Raw genomic sequence first — 19,121 nt, forward strand, 5'->3', positions numbered from 1 at the left:
TTGAGGAGAAGGTGCCGAAATCCTCAGCAGTATCAGAATTTTGCTTAGTGAAATTGAAGCAGTTGCATTAGAGGGGAAAAGTGGTTTATGTCTCCTTTATTCTCCCTGGATCGAGTTTACCATGACACAAATGGGAGCGGTGACGAGGCGGCTGCAGTCTGTGCAGCTGTTGTTACAGCCCTCTAGCAGCCCATTATAACACCACGATCGCGTGTATGCCGCAAACTCCCGCCCCGCGCTCCAGCGCCCTTAAAATAAGTTTGGGTTCCGTTTGCTGCAGGAGCGCAACCGCTTCAGGTATCAGCTTGGCCATGCTGTTAACTTAGCGTAGAGGTGATAATAGCAGCGAATAAAAGTGACTTGAAGGTAATTAACTGTTTTGAACGTGATAGCATTTAAATAATACTCATGCTGAAGTAAGACACTGAATAGCTGAAAAAAACATGTCTGCTTAAATGCATCCTTGTCCAGGTCATTAAACAAGAATTTAAACTGATACTTGAGACCTACAGATTTTGCTGTGGCTTGGCATCTGCCTAACAACCTTACATCCCTGAATCTAAGCCTTAAATTACAAATTCTCCTACAAGTGTTACTGCAGAAATTGAAACATCATCTGCAAAAACAGCCTATAAAGGTCAAACATACTATTGCCATGTAATAAACTCTTGATTAACACTATCCTAACTCTATCGTCTAAGAAGTATGGAACAGTTCGTTTGAATACAGTTGTACTCACTGTACCCTTTCTTTCCAGTTTCTTGGAAACTAGACTTGAAATTTCCTGAGCGCGAGAAAATAGTCCTTTCTAAGACTGGAATGTTCTACCAGTCATAGTTCAAAAATTACATGTCTATTTAAAATGGAGTTTTAGTATTCAGTTTTTCCATTCTAATCTGCATTTATGTTTTGTTGGAATTCGTTTGAATGAAAAGCAAAATTTGCAGATAGCAGAAGTTGCTTACATGGCTTACTATAGACTCTTCTGCTTACTAGAAGTGTTTACCTCCTCTTACAGAAGTGCCATAAAAATGAATATGTGTTTTTGTTTCTTAATAGAAACATAGATAAAGTCAGTACAGTAATTGCAGAATTACCCTTAAAACCTGAAGAAGGTTACCTTTGTGAAATGCTTTCTAGCTAACCCATCAAATTCTTCAGCAGAGCCACTACCACCAATTTTGTATTAAATATATAGTGGTTGTATTTGTTTTTGCAAAGTGGCAGTTACTACATTTGTTGCAAGATGCTGCAGACTTGTCTTTTCTTCAGCAGCGCATGTGGTGCTGTTGTCTGTTCATTGCCTTCTTATGTATGTACAATTCCTACTGAAGAAGAGTGACTTTTTACAAAACCTTTAGCTCAATTATTCAGTCTATGAAGATTCTTAAATTTAAGTCTATGGAAATGATTTTGCTAATACTTGGTTTATTCTGAGCACAAAAGTTGTCACTGGGAATGCTCATTAAAATATTTTATTGGTGTGCTGTCCTGGAGCTTCTTAGGGTCTAATAACTGCAAAGATTATTTTCTAATGCTCTAGATTTATAAGAAAATGAGGGGGAATCTTGCAGGACAGTGAGTGCCTTCATGGTCCTTCAGGAAAGCCCTAGACTGCCTTCTCTGAGGGAAAACAAGAAGGAAGGGAAGAAAGTATTTTCTCTGATTTAAGAGAGAACTTTTCCAAACAGCTGACAAGGACTGTCATGAAGAACACAGTGATAAAATGCTACGATGAATTTGGCTGAAGTTTTTGGTTAGCCCATTTATCATGCGGTTCCTCTTGCAGGTCTTACCTGTCACCATTCATGGAGCAGTTGGCAGAGATTTAGAATGATCTTAAGCCTCAGTTTTTACATACTCCAGTAAATCTACAGAACCCCGTTATTTTTACAGCTGGCTGATCAGCTGGCAACAGCTAGGCTTAGAAAGGCGGTAGGAGGGTAATGTGTAAATTTTTCTGTAGTGCAGTGCTTCTAGTAACAATACAAATCCGATCAAAATTTCCAGAACTTTTTGAATTTAAAAATGTTGAGAAAAAATAGAGTAAAAACATATTTTATCTTTTAGGACATTTTTACACATTTTTGGAGGGTTTAATTTAAAACTCAATCCTGTGAAAACACCATTTTTTTCATTTTGTCACTTGTATTAACACCCCGACCATAGTCCTTTTTTCCTCCTCTATCTTTACTCTGCCATGCAGGACCCAGAGGTATGTAACCTGTGGTCTACAAAGCCTGCCAGGGTAATGATCTCAGACAATTTCTGCTCAGTGCCTTTCATAAAAGCAATCCACTGGTGCAAAAGGGCTGCATTGAGAAACTTTTGGCAGCAGCCACCACGTTTCTCAGAGCCCCTCATTTGCTTCACCAGTGGGTATGCAAAAATGCACACAAAATTTACTGTTCGTTCTCCACATAACTATACTGTTATATTTATGTTAATAGTTATGCGCAAGAGAGTTGGCACTTGCTCTGTGACATGATAGGGAGTCGGTACTTCTGTGAACTGAAATAAGCTGTGGTCCGTCAGCATGTGTTGTTATTATAAATCTAGCTACTACAGCTAACCAGTTTCAGTTGGCCATTGCCCTAATTCATCCTTTGCCTTTAGCTGTTCTTCAGTGCTTAGGACCAGACCTAGCGCTTGTGAAACAGATGAGATAGCAGTCTGCCTATCACCTGACAGCAATATGGATCTTGCAGGTGCTCTCCAGCAGTCCTAATGTTTTTTGGTTTTTTTGTTTTTTTTCTGGGGGGGGAGGGAGAGGTAAGGACTTCATGGTTGAACATGCTAAAAATTCACTTTCAGAATCTCCAGGACTTTCATTTCTCCTCCCCATTCAGTTCTTCCCTGCAGTCACTCCTCACTGTAAATGCTGCCTTTGTGCAGCTGAGTCCTGCTAGGGCTTTGTGGAAGGAACACCATGGTGTAGAGGGAAATAAACCTCTAGCATCCTAATGCCAAACAGTACTGCAGGCAGGATGCTACCTAAGTCTATCTGAATATCAACTTGATATTGATAAGTCTGACTAGTCAAATTAGCAGGAGCGTGGTTGCAAAAATCCAAAGACTTGGATCCCCAAAGACTGTGGGGAGTTATGAATATGAAAATAAAACTGCCTCTTGCCTGTGAGGTGTTTATCAAATATACCAAGTTTAAATTTTCTGATTGAGAAAAGAACAAAATTTTGGAAGAGATGTATTCCTGAAAACAAAATTTGGAAGGGACACATTCTTGAAAATTTGGGAGGAAGCATCTACTCTTACTGTTTTGTAGTCAGATTCCAATGATACTCTTGCTCTAGAAAGCCGGTTGTGAATTAAACCTTTTGCCAGAAAACTCTCCTAGAGATACAGTCATTCTGTATTACTCTAATGAAAAAGGTATTCTGCACACTTCATCCCAGCACCTCGAAGCAATTTACAGACACTCATGAATTGTGTCTCACTTATTATTCTGAAGTAAGTAAACAGTAAGTCAGATATACAGAGACAAAAATATGAGGCTTAGAGAGATAAAGGTCAGCTTGTATTTGATCTGGCATGAACATGTAAGAGAGGAGGAAGCTTTCATATTAATTTCTTGCTGGAAAGCTAGAAATATTTACCACTTCTGCTTTCAGAGATGTCACATAGCTGATAACCCCTGCAATGTGAGCCACCCTGAAAGTCTCCCCAAGGAGTGATCAATGAAGTTAGCTGCTGTGAAAGGGATTGCATGGAGCAGCTTGCTAATGAGAGCAGTAGTATGGCTCCAGGATGGGTCTGCTTGGTCTGTGGGTGAGGGATGCTGAAAGCACACTAATACCTGAAGTTTGCACTTCAACGGAGAAGTTCCACACTGCTGCTTCTGCTTGGTTGTTTCTAGGCTACTTAGCTGAGACATAAGTAACTCCTCCAAAGTCAGGCAAGAATCAGTGACAGACCACGATTCCCGTTGCTGTTTGCTTCTGCCTAGACAGCATTCATAACCCCAGACTGAATGGTCTAGCACATGACTGATTAAACATTAGTAAGAAAATATATTAATAACTTCATCACTTCTTTCTCCAGGGACATCCTAAAGTGGAACTCTACCATGTCAATGAGTTTTCCCCGTGATACTCTCTAGATTCCCATGTGTTAATGCAAATACAGTTTCCGTTTTCCACTGCTTTATCTCTATGGCTGAGTAGGAAAATTGGTGTGACCTTCGTTGTATTTTTTTAATTGAGTTGCTATTTTGCTTCCCTAGCAGAAGGCCACTTTGTTGAAAATCAACCCCCTAGGAGAAGGTGTTGCATTAGCCACATATCAAATGATGCATAGGACACTGAGGAAGCTCTTCATCCCAGGGCCAGTAGGAAGCCATCAAATTAGATGCAAAAATATTAGATTTCTTTAGGGAATTTTTTTGACCCAAATGCTTTTGCAGCATCATTTACCAACTCTTGTCCTATTTCATGACAATGAGAGAAACAAAAAAACGAAATGTCTGAAGAAATGCAGGCACCGTTCTTAAAAAAAAAAATAAAATAAAATAGTTTTCAAACAAAGGTAGTTTATGACCCATCTTAGAAGGCCAGTTCTACCTGTATCCTTGTGCCTAATTAGTGGACAGAGACAGCTACCTCAGGTGACGTGGAGAGCAAGCCAAAGGCAGGAAATAAGAGTCCCAAATGAGCAACTGGCTAAAACTGACCAACAGAAAATCCTAGGCATAAATCTGTAGAGAGATTTAGACCATGAAAATTTGGTCAGAGCTCCTCTTTAGCTAGCTTGGAAAGGTACATGTTGCTGAGTACAAGTTGCTCTACTTTGATCTGCCTCACTGTCAATATGGCATTCCCAGACCTATACTACACCATACAGCACCTCCTCAGCACTGCCTCTCGCCTTTCAAGGGTACTGGCAGTATTTTCTCCTTGCCCCAAAAGCCACTTTAATAATCACTTTATGCCACAATGTCTTAGGAGTCAGTTGCAACTCACGTAAGGAGGTACAAGGGAGAGCTGGATGGCAATAAAAAAAGCATAGCTCTCCCTAACTTCAGTTTATATTGCACTAAGTATATACAACACATGGCATACCATTTCTAGCCCCATCACCCACTAGCTCATAACAGGTCTTTTCCCTCATTTCCAGTCTAATTTGTGTTAAATGATGAAACTTCATACACTTTGTTACCATCTTCAAGTATGCTGTTCTTTTCCCTACAGAAAATACAGATAAATATTTGTTACAGTGCACAGAATTACTGTATGTCCTAGGCATGCAGCAAAGGTCTTCTGGGTCCTTGAATTTCATTCCTTGCTGCCAGACAGCCATAATGCATAATCCATACTGAGCTCCCTAATTAAAAATAGCTTGAATTTTTTGCCTGCTGGAGAAATGTTTCAGATCTTCATACCTCTGATGGTTAGAAGACTCCTAATTTCTGACTTATTTGCATCATTTGTTTATAGCCATTCATTCTTGTTTCAGTATTATTCTTTGGCTGAACTATTTGCCCTATCTAGCATTTACTTCACTTCCCACTTGTGTATTTATGGGGCAATCATATCTTCTCATAGCTTTTAATTGCTATGTTAAGCAAGACAAACTCACGTCGTGTTTTCTCATAAGATAATTTCTCTTGTTCCTTTCTCTTGTTATGCTAATAGGCTTCTCTCTGTTCATTTCACGTTGAATTCATCGTCCTCAAACACAGGTAATCAAAGCTATCCACATTAATTCTGATAATGGTTTACCAGTACCTTGTATAATGGGGTTAATACTTACCCTGCTCAACGTGTCCTAGGAATTTTTGGCTGATCACACTAGTTGATAACTATTATGCAGTATTTTCTGAGCTTTTCAACTTTGTATTATTATCAGATTTTTTTGCCTTATGCTGACTTGTTATGCAGAGGCATTCATTGTAACATTAAATAAGATCTACTTCAAAACAAATTAGTAGTCAGAAGATTTCCTCAAGATCTTTATTTCATCCATTTCCTTGACTATCTATACAATTCTATTTTCTCTCTCTCTCTTCCTTTCTGGAGAAAATCAGATATGCTAGATTTGTAACAATTCTTTCACTCCAAAAATCTGTTGGTTTTTTTTTTTTTTTCCTCAAAGAAGAATATCCTTTACACTGACTTTGTTAAATCCTTTGTACACTTTCATATTCTTTGTGTGCTGGTGCACATTAGAAAGTGGTGTCTGCTTCACTTTATGGCTTTATGGGCACTCTTACCTTGCTCAATTGCAGGATGAAACATGGGCACTAACTCACTAAGGTATGGTAAATCCATTATTTTAGATTATTTTTGTAGTTTTCTGTGATTTGAAGTGATAATTTTTACATAAACTGTACAGTGAAGTTAACTTAAAAGGTAAAGACATGTTCCTCCAGCTACTCTTAGCAGTGAGTGTATGACTTCTTGCATTACTCTATAAGTAATATGTAAAGCAGCAGGATGCCACTTTAAGGACACTTGGTTAACTTCTCTAGCCCAACTTTGTCACTGAACTTTCTTGTTCAACAGTGGAAACAGCAATATATTCCAAAACAAACTGGAAGGATGAGTTTTTCTTCCTCTCTTTTTCATAGTAATGAGTCAATGTGGTTTGCTTCGTGACTGGATATATCTCCTAGAAGCCAAGGTCACGGAGGCAAGATCCACCAGCAGATTTAAGCATCTCAGTACAAAGTTTTGATACTCAAAATACCTGTTCAGCTGCCACCTAGCAAAAATATTTCAAGCCAGCCTAAATCTTCCAAAAGAATTTCCTGAAGATGTATCTTCTGGTGTGCCCATATGTACCTATCTTTGTAACACGTGAGAAGCAGCTGAAGCACTGTGGTTTCTGTGGAGTAGGCACTGCTGTGCCTCGCTCACACAACCAGACCTGGTGGATGCTCTCTCCTGTCCCCCAGGAGTTTCAGACATCTCACTCCCAGATTAGGAAGAAGCATCTTTGAATATCTTAATCTTTTCTTCATCACTTTGCAAAAGTAATGGCATTCTCACCAAACCAGGGACAGAATGAAGGGATAAACCTAGCAAGACCCACCTGAAAAGAGGCAAAGCACTAGGCAGGGGGTTTCTCTGCCATTTAGTATTTTAAAATGCTCATCTCAGCAAAGGATAAGCAATTTTGTTAACAACTAGCCTTGGGAATTACATAAATCTCAAGTGCTATTTCAGTAAGTATACAGCCCATGTAGACTCTGTAGTCGTCATGCCATACATTGATCTGGTATGGGTGACAAAATTTCAGATGGTCCTGAGAAGCTGCATTATTTCCTCAGGTTATGCAACCTGAATCCAATGGAACTTATGTTCCTAATTGGTTTAGATATTTTGAGTCTCTCCTGAGTGATTAAATAGCCTTAGTACTTTGGAGACATTTTTAAGTTAGCCTTTGTGTATGAAGTGTTGGCAATCACTTAGCGTATTAAAAGTCTTAAGTATTTTTCATTGCTTTCACCAATGCAACTCTGTTTTGAAGAGGAAAAGATTTTATGCTGCTAAAAGATTTAATGAAAGCAGATGTGTTTTAATAATAAATTTGTAGCCTTGCTGCCACAAATATTTATGCGCATAATTCAAATTATGTCAATAGCTTTATTCATGTGAATATAGTGTTCTTGCAAATACTTAAGCAGGTAATTAATGTGGTTAATGCTAAATACTAAGTTTCTGAGATAAATTTTCCTATCGTTTTTACAGCACTTCATCATGGTTTAAATACTACCTTAAAAAAAAAAAAAAAAAAAAAAGAGAGAGAGAGATTAAACCAAGGATGGTTTAAGAATTAGTTGATTTTCATCATGATTTAAATCACTATCTCTCTACCTTGCCTTGCTACAATTTGTTCTGAGAACGAGAAAAAGGAATGTTCCATCTCCAGAGTTCTCAGTCAGGAACCTTTCACACATGCTTCAGTTTTTACATTTAAAAGGGAAAGAAAAAAAAAAGTCATGAAAAATTTTTAAAAGCTGATAAAACCATGAAACAGTATCTGTGAAGACCAGCCTGAGAGCAGTTACTATCACAAGACTACCATTCCACAGCTTTGTATAATTTAGCCTTTTTACATCATGTTGATCTGAACATCCTTATTAGTAAAATAGAGCTTGGCTCACCATAGCGTATTTTGAGCATTTCTTAGTGCACTGCAGATAGTTTTTGGTTAGTATGGATACTTAAAAACAAGTATTTTACACAGTCATAAATCCTTTCACTCACCCTTTTATGTTTTTAATTGCTACAGCAGGATATAGGAATGGATCTCCTGTTGGCTTTATATTGCATGAAACTCATACATACAATGAAACAAAGTAATTACAGGAAGTTTTCTAAACTAAGGAGGTCCCTCACTGGCATGTAGTCCAAAACTTAATACCTGTAGAACAGCTGTGCCTTTTCTTCTCTGTCAGTCTTACAAGTCTTTCCTACCTCTAATTGCTATGAAGAGGTCAAAGCACGTATGTTTTCACCTCCAGCATGTCAGTTCTGTCTCCCATTCTTGTGTACCAATCCGTGATACTTTTCAGTATTTGTGTAGATTTTTCTGCACTACTACAAAATAAAACATAGACAATACCAAAGACATCAGCACTCATTTTCTTTTTGAGAGTTTTATCCTGTAAGCTTGCAAGAGTAAACTACAAGAATAGTTTTCACAGAAGACTATCTCTGTTTAAAGCTTTCAAAAAAGGGAAGCCACAGTTAGCAGGATCCATCCACTCTGCAACCCACTTTTCCTATACAGCCTCACTACACTGAGAGTAAACTTGAGTCAGATTTTTGGGTGACTTACTGTGTTACAGAACAGCCCCTACAGAAGACTTACACAGTGAGGAAGGGGAGGGGAGTTAAAACCCCCCACAAAACACCAATAAGATTATATTAGCATTCACAATTCACACCTGGCCAGATTTTAAAAGTATTTTGGCAGCTGTCACCCAGGCATCTAAATACCTTTAGAAGTCCTACGTGCAGTTTCCAGCAGAACCTATATTTACTTCACGATCTACAGAACAGAAAACACCAGAAAAGAAGAAAAGCAGATGGGTGATATGCTTTTTCTCAAAATCACAGCATAAGAGTGACAGTCTTGATGTCTGCATTACAGGCCTGTGACAGTTTCTTACCACTTTCAGTATAATGCATTCTTTACAATTCTAGCTGATTTTTAATGACATTCAATGCTGAATATTTCAGGAGTTATTGAATATCCAGTGTATCTTGTAAGTATCCAGTTCTATTGTTCGGCTTTTTTTTTTTTTTTTTTTTTTTTTAAAAAAAAAGAGGAACTGTCCTGACTTCATAGCAGTTTTTTTATAAAAAGGGAGTTCTGTCTTCTCAAGGAGTACCTCAGTATTTTACTGTGCTCTAGCTGTAATTTGATTTCATGAACTTTAGCACCCACTTTTCTTTTGCCTTTCATCCACTAAAAATAACTACCAATTACAGCAAATCCATAATAGGATACATGAGGGAATTCAGAGTCACAGCTGAGGTTGGAAGGGACCTCTAGAGATCATCTAGTCCAACCCCCTGCTCAATCAGGGTTGCGTAGAGCACATTACTGAGGATTGTGTGCAGATGGCTTTTGAAGATCTCCAAGGGAGACTCCACATCTGCTCTGGGCAACCTATTCCAGTGCTCTGTCATCCTAACAGTAAATAAGGTTTTCATCATGCTCAGATGGAGATTCCTGTGTTTGTGCTTGTTTCCTTTCATCTTATTGCTCAGCACCCCAGGAAAGAATCTGGCCCCATCTTTTTTACAACCTCCCTTCAGATACTTACACACGTTGATGCAATTTCCTCCCTCAGCCTTCTCTTCTCCAGGCTGAAGAGTCCCAGCTGTTTCCTCATAGGAGACATGCTCCAGTCCCTTCATCATCTTAGTACCCTTCACTGGACTCACTGCAGTAGCTCCATGTCTCTCTTGAATTGAGGGACCCAGAACTGGACACAGTACTCTGGATGCAGCCTCACAAGGCTGAGTAGAGGGGCAGGATCACCTCCCTCAACCTGCTGGCAACACTTTTCCTAATGCAGGGCAGGATACTGTTGGCCTTCTTGGCCAAAAGGACATGTTGCTACCTCACAGTCAACTTCTTGTGCTCCAAGACTCACAGGCCCTTCCCTGCAGAGCTGCTTGCCAACAGATCAGTCCCCAGCCTGGAATAACGTGGGGTTATTCTTCCCTAGGTGCAGGACGCTGCACTTGCTTTATTGAACTTCATAGAATTCCTGGGGGGTGGTCTTAGGAGTCCAGATGGAAGCAAAGATGGATGGAAGGCATCTCTGCCTTCTGTGTCCTTCATCACTAGGACCTCTGCCCCATTTAGTAGCAGGCTCACTTTCCCCTAAGTTTTCTTTTGTTACTGATGTATTTAAAGAAATCCTTCTTGTTATCCTTGGCATCCCTTGGCCTTCCTAGTCACATCCCTGCATACTTAGACAACGTTCCTATATTCCTCCCAAGTGGCCTGTCCCTGCTTCCATCTTTCGTGCACTTCCTTCTGTTTGAATTTTGCTAGGAACTCCTTGTTCATCCATGCAGGTCTCTTGCCCTCTTTGCTTGACTTCTTGCTCATTGGGATGCATTGCTTTTGAGCTTGGAGGACGTGATCTTTGAATATTAACCAGTTGGTTTGGACCCATCTTTGTTCTAGGGCCCTATCCCATGGAATTCTTCCAAGAAGGTCCCTGAAGCAGCAAGTTTGCTTTCATGAAGTGGACTTCCTGAGAACCCCTGGAGGATTGTGATCCTACTTTTTGCTCTGCTTCCTCCACACAGGATCGTGAACTCTACCATCTCACTGTCATTGCAGCCAAGGCTGCCCCCAGCCTTCACATCTCTAATCAGCCCTTCCTCGTATGTTAGTATAGGGACTAGCAGCACACCTCCACTCATTGGCTTCTCCATCAACTCTATCAAAAAATTATCATCAATGCTCTCCAGGAGTCTCCTGGACTTCTTATGCCTAGCTGTGTTGTCCTTCCAGCAGATATCAAGGTGGTTAAGGTCCCCCATTAGAACCAGGGCCTGTGATAGTGAGAGTACTTCCAGCTGTCTGTAGAAGACCTTGTCAGCTTATTCCAGATCAGGTGGCCTGTAGCAAGTACCCACAACAGTATCACCAATGTTAGCCTGCCCTTTAATCCTTATTCATAAGCTCTCAACATGCTCATCTATCCATAGGCAGGCAAATACATCACATGATGGGCAAGTCCCCCACATCACCTTTCTAGTCTGTCCTTCCTAAAAAGGATGTAGTTCATGGCAACATTCCAGTCATGCAACCTATCCCACCATGTCTCTAACTGCAGTGAGATCATAGCCCTGCAGCTGCACACAGATTTCTAGTTCTTCCTGTTTATCCCCTGTGCTGCATGCATTTCTGTACAAGCATTTCAGAGAGATATTCTAGCATAAGAGGGGTGTAAGAGGATTCCCCGTAGTCTTGTAGGTACTTTCTTGGCTGTATGCAATTGCAGGAGGTATCCCCACATTACCAACTTCATATTCTCCCCTTATAACTCTTCTCTTCTCCTATCTTTCCGAGTTTAAAGCCCTCCTTACTAGGTTGGCTAGCCTGTTGGCAAAGACATGTGTTCCCCATTTAGTGATCTCTCTCAGTCAGTTGTCAATCTTGGATTCAAGCGCCTAGCAAGCAACACACCTCTCTAGACAAGAGATCAGGTCATCAGATGGATGCCTCTGTCCCCTGCAGCAGGGAGTCACCTACAGCAATCATTCCTCGCTTCTTCTGAGTGTTCCTGTGTAGCACAGTCTGTAAGCTCAGTTGCTTCACTTGAAGCCATTCCCCACTCCTCAACTTGGAGGGCACTGAACTTGTTCATCAATTGCAAGTTTTCAGGAGCAGCAAAAGCCTTTCTCTTCATACAAGAAGTGACCAGTTTCCAATCTTAGTCTTCTACAGAATTACAGCTTACTGTTCTACATGGCACAGAGCCTGTCTGCATCTCCATTACTGTGGGAGATTGAGACTCTCAAAGCTGTAGTCTCTCTGAAAATACCCTATCTATTTGTCACTCACCTTCTCGGATGCTACACAGCCTGTGGTTTCTTCCTGTAACTCCTTTACCTGACAACACAGTCATCAACAATCTACTTTTTGCAGAAGAGTTTACTGTCAGCCCCAGCCTCACTGAGAGGCTCCAGGCTCTCCATGCAGCATAAGACCTGCATCTGCCATCAGAAGGTGTGTTTGGGTGGCAACTTCTGACACAGCTACAGGGGAAGGCCCTCTGTGGCATGCTGTAACCGTATCTGAGGAGGTGTTCACTACTCTGACTGGAGACAAAGGCACTTCCCTCCACCTTGTTGCATAAACTGCCACATCTATTCACTGACCCCAGGAGCTGGGCTCTGGGCCTGACTCTTATATAGACGCCTCCCTAGCACTGACTCACAGGGTGCTTGGCCCACCCTAATGAAGGGTCAGCTGGAACAAAGGCCCCAACCTGCTCTGATCAGAGGCAACCAACAGAGCTCCTTAGCAGCAACTACACCTAGCTAGAGCTTCCCAGGAGAAGTTACGGACTCCTCTAGATGTCCTTGCCTAGCTCTCCTTACCTGTCAGCAGCAAGCACCTTCTAGTCCCTCAGAGGGTCCCCAGAAAGCCCCCAAAACTTCCAAGAAGGTTCTCAGAAGTTCTAAGCAGAGCCCAGGCACTGCTGCGTCTCTTCGCTGTCTCTGTTAGCTGCGCTCATGGCTGGGTTTCCCCCTCATTGTGATACCTTCTGTTGCGTGGGACCCATTCAGTTTTGTGGCAGAGTGTTTCAGTTAAGAGGGTATAACAAAGTGTATTGTAACCCACTAGAGATAGGAAAGGACGCTCCTCCTCTCCTTTTCCACTCAGCGCGCTGACTGCAGTTCCCTTTGTGTGAATCATCTCTCACAAAAGAAACCAAAAGATACTGCTCCTATATTTTTTAAGTTTTAGTACCTTTCATGAGATGAAGCAGCAAGACCTTCCACTGATTCATGTTTCTTTGCTTTCTTCCAAGCAGCCAAATACTTGTTGGAGGAGGGCTGAATGGGAAGTAACATTGCCTATTTGAAATTGTATTATCTTAGAAACAAAGCAAGTAGGTATTTTTTCAAACTCTACTCTGACCATCTGATGTTTAACCTTAAATAAGTCATTTCACCTGCCTTTGCTGTAATTCCCTGTTGTATAGGGGTGATAATGATGTTTTTTGATGTCCATGGCTAAAAATTGCTGCACAAACTAAAATATAATCATAAAAGTATGAATTGTTTCCAAATGATTATCTACAAAACAGCTAGAGTGCAGTTAGCACAACTGAAGTAATTAGTAAATAAGGATAATAAATAATTATCTTCCGAGGGCATATTTAGCCTTTGCAAAGTAAGATCATGAGAAAATTTGGTACTTTCATTTAAATGCCGTATTTTGTATCCCCTGAAGCAACATTAAATTCCAACTTGAATATGAAGCTAATCTGCTGTGTAGGAAGGATGGTATTTTTGTTTGGTTGTTTGGTTGATTGCTGAGTTTATTTTAAAGATAAATACAAATAATTAATTACTAGTCATTACCAAAATCAAATCCCTCCTTACTTGGTCCTCACGGATGCTCACTCACAATGACGAAGGTGCCGGATGCAGTTCCACCTCCCCTTCATACTGAGCTTCCACTCACTAACACAATGGCTTTCTACCAGAAACAAACTGTAACCGAGAAGAAAAGTGCTGCATCTAATGGATATACCTCTTTCTAAACATAACTTCTTACCCTTGTGAGGACAGGCTACAGTTGCAGATAACCCACTTTTCGATACGAGGATTGTTGAAACAGCGCAGCTGTGAATGTGCACTTGAGGAAATGACTGTACATAGTATCCCATTCTATTATTTGCTTAAATACTAAAAAACAGAGGGGAAAAAAAGTGCTCCTAGCAGAGCTCTGTATAAAATGGCAACCAGGAAGCACTGAAATATGCCAGCAAATGTTTTAGAATATATATAGACAGAGATGGATATTGGTACAGGCAGCATGTGTGCAGCAAAATTAGGTTTGATGCTGCAGACTTACCAGCAGAAATAAGAGAATACTAAACTGTAACTTATTGTTTATTTATTTGTAAATAACTTGCTGTAATTTCTCTGACTTTTCTACTGGGACCCAAGACGAGTGGGGATGCAATGGAGAAAAATGGAAAATGCTGGATTCTGTGATTTACTTTCTGAAACAGAATTGAGCAGGATGCCACAATAATGCACACTGTAGGTGGCAGAAGTGTGGATCACACTAGCAAAATCTGTATTTACTGGAGAGAGTCAGAATCCTCTAGCCACATGACGGCAGAGGAAGGCTCTTCAGGTGACATGCTCCAAAATCACCCCATTACTGTGAGTGGTACACCATTGGTAATTGCTATATTTTTTAGTTTCTTTCTTCAACCTCCAAGCATTACTTTTGCCTTATCTAGCCTGAGCTTCAACAAGCTTACAGGTATGTTCTAATTCCATCCAACCACAGAGGCAAGTACTCAGCATTATGGCAAATCGAGGGAAACAGGGATAACAAACTGATTATCATCAGCAAACGACCAGTGCTCCTGTGCATCAGCCTTCTTTTCCACTGAAATTGTTGGAAAAAAATTACACTGCACTTAAACTAACTCCCTATAGAGAAAATAAGATGCTGCCTTTCAACTTTCATGGCAGAAAGCAAACCATGTACCAATATACCTCTATACTAAACCTTTCCTATCTTCAACTTCTGCCTTCCCTTCAGTTGCCTTTTCCACAAAACTTTTCTGCCATCTACTCTCCCATGAATTTCCCAGGACTGTGCTACAATGCAGTAGCATACTTCCAAGGCACATAGTATAAACTGAATATCTAAGATTAAAATCATAGGTGAGAATAGTAAATTTCAAGGACTCAGCATGGAGACAGCACAGTAGGCAAAGATGATTAAAGTAGAGGGAGTCTAATCTGATCTAGGCAATGAAGATGGAATAAGAAAATGGCTAGCTAGTCAGGTAACTGGATATGTGAAAATGTATTTGAACAATTATGAAATGAAATGCCGAAAGAAGGATTTCAACATTTTTAATTCACATTAATCCAGAAAGGCTTGGTTCCAGTAGAGAGAAGGCTAGTATTTAGGCATATTTGTCCAGTTGTTGAAACCACTAGCCCCAGTATAAATCTTACTAAAAATAAGCTGGCAAAGCATCATGGAAGAAAAGACAACAATATATTAAAACTTGCATCTTTTAAACATGAAATAAAATAGTTTATTAATGTGCAGACTTGTCTTACAATGTGACAACATAATTATATTCATAAAAAACAGCACCTCTTGCCTAAACAGGCCAACATCTCTCAGCAGATGAAACTCCCTGTCTATTCACAAAGAAATGTCACTGCAAGTTTGCAGTGACCAAGTATAGATATTGCAGATAGCAGAAGCTGAATCAGGTGCAATTTGTATGCAAACTAAATGGTAGAGAAAATGAGGATCAAAAACATGAGAAAGGCAGGTGCTCCAGAGGAGGCTCATTTCTGCAGCTGACAAAGCCTTTTTTTATTTATTTTTAATTCTGATTTTTTTTTTGATCTGTAGGATACTTTAAAAATTCCAAAGTAAAAATGTGAAACAAAACACACTGACAGTATCATAAGAAGATTCAGATATTCTGAAGAGTTCTGAATCCACAAAGAATTTCTAGCAGAGTTTAATAAATCCTCACCTAAATATTCACCATAAATGCGGTTTCTTTAATCCTGGTGAAAAATGCCTTTGCATTTATATTAGTATCTTCTCTAAATATTATGGTATCACTTTTTCCAAACCTTTAATGATAAAAACCACTCACTTACACATGTTTTCATATGTTTACCTTTCATCAGGAAGCTAATTTTTCTCTCCTTTCAATAAATGTTTATAGCGTTCTTACTACTGAGGATGAAATGGCCTTTAAAAATCTTTTCTTCAGGCAACAGTAATTTTAGTGAGAAAAAATCAGTAATATTGTTAGAAATGTCTGGAACCACTAATATTTAAAAGCTAATTTTACAGCAAAATCACTAAAAATGCTAGTGCTAAAAGCAGTTACTGTTCTTCCTTTTTCACAGGGAAGTAATATTTTATCAATAGATTTTATCCTGTGGATTGTTTACTTCTTACAGAATATTAGTTTGTTTTATGGACCCTGACTTGTTATTGAATTACATGTGGTGGACTGATTTATACCATGAAAAGTGAATGTTAAATGATGTTAAAGCAAAACAATAGCTTAGCTACCCTATTTTTCTTTCTTGGTACTTTCATAAATGACTGCGTAAGATCTAAAGAAGCGTAAAGTTGCACCACCCTTTTTGCTTGGCTTTTTAACTTACAGATAGATGTAGTGTCTGTCCAGTCTGTGCAATGAACCCTCACATTGAGAGGTACCTGAGCTAGTTCTGAGAAAGGTTGCACGTCTGCCTAGCGCAGCTCCCGGCTAGATGCAATATAGCCTCTCATTAGGACTAATTACTCTTGGCACAGCATCATGCTGATGCAGCTGTGCAGCTTCCAGAGCGAGTTCTTTCAGCACTTAGCTCAGGGATCGGCTCAGTCTGTGGTGTGGATGTGCGCTAAGTCATTTGGTCAAATGAGCAAAGCTTTTGATCATTAGTTCAAATGACCATTTCATTGGGGAATTTGATAAACGATGAAAACTTCCAGATGCTTAGTCCAATTACTGAAAATGTGGTCATGATTTTTGACAACTACCTGATTATTAACAGTCAGTTGAGCTACAGAGTAATTCTGGTATTGTAGTCAACGAACTTGAATCAACAATTGCTCTATAAAACGTTGCTTTGGTAGCATTGTTTTTTAGTTATGTCCCTCAAAAAGCTGCCTCCTCAAAGCAGATCTTGTGTTCCAATACAGCACTTCAGGGAAGCATTTGAATCCCCTTTCATATATTTTGAGCACCAGGAGCAAGCTATTGACACTCTTCGCATGTTGGCATGGCCATGTCACCCCTGTGCGGATGAGGGCAGCAGGGCAGAAAATTTAGAGATGACTTTGTAAGACTACTCTAAAACTCAGCTGTCAGATTATTAGTGGGAATGGTGGACAAGTTGTGCATTTACTTACACAGCTTTAATAGTCTAGAAAGTTAACTTTATCCAGTGTCTACTGAACTCCGTGGAAGGAATCCCAGTACCTACAGATAGAAGAGCTGGTCTTCAAATTGGTGGCGGATTCCATATATGTGTACATAACCCACAGGCTTCAGGAGCATTTAGCATCTAGCAGTCGATCAGGTTTTCTTTATTTTCAATCATTTCACTAAATTCTGTCCTGTAGTTTAGTCACTGAGCTGTTATATTTAAACAGAGGTTATATTTAAAAACAAGCTGTCCGAGAAGTTTGGCAGATTTCACTCTTCCAGAGACAGAATACTCTCAAACTGTTGATTTCTTGGAACAAGCAAGCAAAGCAGAGAGGAAAAGTATCTGTCTGGTAGTTCATAGTCTACGATCTAAGCCTATTGTTGTATGCTGTTTTACAGCCAAGTAAGTGAGCTCAGAATCTAGCCATATACATTAAGAAGGCATTTATGTTCTATGAGTGGGATTTCAAGAGGATACTAAAGAAGTTAGATACTCTTCCGTTTCATGTAAGTGAACCTAAACATTGGTGAGTCCCATAGAAAGGAATATAAATACATTAGAGGAGTGAACAGGAAGAGAACATGGAAAAAGCTGAAAGTATCTTTTTTCAGAGAAAGGATAATGAGAGAGGAGAGAGAAGGAGAGAGAGGGGCATGCAAAAATGTTTGTGAGCAAAGATTTTAATCCTTCACGCTTTATTTTTCATAGCTGATGTGTCTTTGAGCACTTTCATCTACTGCTCAGTGTCTTGGGAGCACCCAGCTGTCTGTCAGCAGCTCTTTCGTTGATGGCTGTCTCATGACAGCTAGAGATTCTAGCCTGCTATTTATCGGCAAGAATCAAGCTAGAAAAATAGGAAGACAAAAACTTGAAATATAAAGAATTCTAGCAAAGTGGGAGACTTGCTTATTCATAGATCTTAAAGGCTGTAAAGGACTACTAGATCATTTAGTCCAACCTGCTGTATAGCAAAGGACGTGGAAGTGCTTTCCACTTCCCAAGTCTAAAAGCTAAAGCATATCTGCCAGAAAGCCTTGAAAGGAAGAATCCAAGAAACACAGAATCCCACAGACAATTTAATTCTGTTCCTTTGTGTTGTGGGCAGATGCCTCATAGACCTCAGACAGGAAAATTGTGGTACCTGAACAGAACTGAAAACAAGTAAGTTACTGCTACACAGCAAGAACAGCGAGAAGGGCATTTTATTTGCAAAGTTGCACTTCTCTAAGTTCTACCTTTTGAGCAGATGGCTGCAAATGACCTAAGACCTTAGAAAATTGAATCGGTGGAAGGATCATGTTCAGATTTAATTATATGTAATTGTTCAAGGCACAGAAAGGGTAAAACTGTATGTAGCCACAAGTCTCGGTTTATTAAGTGAATGTGTGTGGCAGGAGCACATAAAAAAAAATCACCCTTGTTCAGTTTTATGGAATTTCCATCACAAAACTTTGTACTGACTGACTACACTTAATGTTATTTTCTCTGTTGATTTCTTAACTAAACAACTTCAGATACTCATTCAGTGTCTGATCCCTATTCTCATTTCTTAGAACAACTGGCTTGAGTTTTATGGTATTTGATTGAATAGGAAATAAAATGGTCATTAGGTTAGCTCACATCATGAGCTACCAAGTGACTGGCCAGTACAAATCTCTACTACCTGTGCTGCTGATTTGTTTTTGAAAAATCCTACTCTGGTCCAGCTGGTCACTGTAAACAAATGCCAACTTGTAAGCATGTAAGTTAAATGTTTTCTAATCTTCACCTTCAAAATCTGTCAGAATAATACCACAGTTCTGTGGACCAAGGATGTGTCTGAGGCAAAGATGCCACATTCTTCAAAGTAAGCCATGCTTAGAAAAAAAAAACAGTACTTGTCTATATGATGGGTTATGTTGAACTTCTGAATAAATTTGATGTTCTTCTAGTTCTGTTATGATGCCTATA

The 19,121-nt window shown here is 39.7% G+C and overlaps 1 protein-coding gene across 1 annotated transcript in view; it reads left to right on the forward strand.

Annotated features, from left to right (window-relative positions):
* Window positions 1-19,121, forward strand: part of CNTNAP2 (contactin associated protein 2) — a 1,099,877-nt gene that overhangs the window by 988,861 nt on the left and 91,895 nt on the right. The window lies entirely within an intron of this gene.

This window comes from Rhea pennata, chromosome 2, assembly GCF_028389875.1.
Source record: "Rhea pennata isolate bPtePen1 chromosome 2, bPtePen1.pri, whole genome shotgun sequence".
In the NCBI taxonomy this organism is placed as follows: domain Eukaryota; kingdom Metazoa; phylum Chordata; class Aves; order Rheiformes; family Rheidae; genus Rhea; species Rhea pennata.